Source organism: Nanorana parkeri, unplaced genomic scaffold (genome assembly GCF_000935625.1).
Source record: "Nanorana parkeri isolate BGI_ZX_2015 unplaced genomic scaffold, ASM93562v1 scaffold2092, whole genome shotgun sequence".
Taxonomy (NCBI): Eukaryota; Metazoa; Chordata; class Amphibia; order Anura; family Dicroglossidae; genus Nanorana; species Nanorana parkeri.
Genome location: NW_017308360.1, coordinates 76046 through 78206, shown reverse-complemented (window position 1 = coordinate 78206; position 2161 = coordinate 76046).

The following is a 2161-nucleotide window of genomic DNA, read 5'->3' as shown; positions in this document are numbered from 1 at the left end:
GCAGTGGAACTACAAATCCCACGAGGCATCGCAAGATTCTCACAGCCACGACTCCCGAAGAGAGATGCATCATGGGATTTGTAGTTCCACCGCAGCCGGAGGGGCGGAGCTTGGCTACCCCTGATGATGATCATTATTATTACAGGATTTATAGAGCGCCAACAGTTTGCGCAGCGCTGTACAATATAAGGAAGACATTACAATCACAATACAATTCAAGACAAGATGGTGAGGACGGCCCTGCCCCTGAGGGCTTACAGTCTAAGAGGGAGGGGCCAGTGATACATGAGGAGGGAGCTGTGTGGGGATGAATGGCTGAGTGGTCAGGTTCAGGTGGGATCGGCTTCCCTGAAGAGATGAGTCTTGAGGGATCACCTAAAGGCAGTCAGAGTGGGAGACGGACGGACAGGTTGGGGTAAAGAGTTCCAGAGGATGAGAGACACTCTAGAGAAGTCCCGGAGGCGAGCGTGGGAGGAGTTGACGAGGGACCATTATTAAAAACAGAGAGCGGTCGGTCTCGGATAGAATTAAAAACCCGACGGGGTGTCTAATCCCTCCACACACTCAAAAAACAAACTATAAAAATCTAAAACTAGAAATAAAAGTTCTAAAGGAGAACTTCACTTTTATTAAAATGTGATATTTATGTAATAAATGAACTTAATTCAGGGGTGGGCTGCTCCGGCTTGCGCTTTAACTACAACTCCCAGTATGCCTCTGCCTTATGCATTTCTTGACCTTTTTGGCCCCTCCCCCTCCTGCTGAAGCTCCCAGGGCAGTTGCCTCTTATGCCTCCCCCTGCAAGTCCCTCCTGCATGGAATGATTGGGAGTGTTTCCTGCCCACTGTAGCTAGACCACAGAGCTTACACTTCTTTTCTATGTCTGGGATATTCTGGGAAAGAGTCGCAAGTTCCGTCACATGTTTATTTCTCTCTGTGACCCCTTGTGACACCTTTGTGACACCCGTACAAGGAACGGGGGGGGGGGACAGCAAAGCACGGAGACAGAGATACAAATATCGGAGATTCGTCCGGGGACTCGAGTTAACGCCTGGGGCAGCATTTTACCAGCCTGTCATTGATTTCTATAACGCATATGTCTCCGGGGGGGCGCAGAGCTCTGCGCGGTGTGGGGACTTTGACGCAGTGTGAATGAGCCCCAAAACTGCTCCATTGATTATTGACGACTGATAACCGATCGTTTCACAATCTTTTTAAATCAATGTATTTTTATATTTTTTCACCTAACTTTTTTTGCTATCACACAGGAGCTAACAATCCCCCTGTGTGATAGAAATTGGAGGTGACAGGTTCTCTTCTATTGACCCCTGTCACCTCCAATACAGGGGCTCTAGCACAGCGCGGTGCTGGAACTCCTGTGACAGCTGAGAGGGGAAGAGCATGGCACAGCACAGCACAGCTCTCCCCTCTCACTGTGTACACGGAGCGGCAGGGTTACTTTTAACCTCTGCCGCTCTGCTCACCGCATCGGCGGCCAGTGAGGAGAGAGACTCGGCGAGGTTGATGAGCTGTGGTGCGGTTAGACCTGAATGTTTATGGAGAGCGTGTTCTGTCGCTGACCAATCTCTCTCTCTCCCTCCAGCGTTGTTGGTCCAATCAGACGGCGGATTAATCCAGTTTGGAAGTATGATAGAGAAAGTGGTTCACCGAGCGCCAATCGTTTCCTACGCATTTTACGGCTGCCACTGCGGTGCCGGAGGGAGCGGGTGGCCTGTGGACAACATTGACTGGTGAGTAAGATATCCCCGGCCCTGCTGAATACCCCCACAGGCTGCATTCTCCGTGATGTCACCGCTCTCTAGTGATGTCACCGCTTTCTAGTGATGTCACTGGTCAATAGTGATGTCACCGCTTTCTAGTGATGTCACTGGTCAATAGTGATGTCACCGCTCTCTAGTGAATGGATAGGCTGCATTCTCAGTGATGTCACCGGTCTCTAGTGATTGGATAATGTAGTTACATATTCCTGTTTGTGTTCTGCTCCAGGTGTTGTCACGTCCACGATTGCTGCTTCGAGAATATCGCCAGCAGTAGATGTAATCCGTATTGGGTCTTCTATAGATTCACCTGCGCCGGAGGAGACATAATGTGCCGTAAGACCGATCACCACTCATAGATCACATGCAGGATCTTAAAGTCT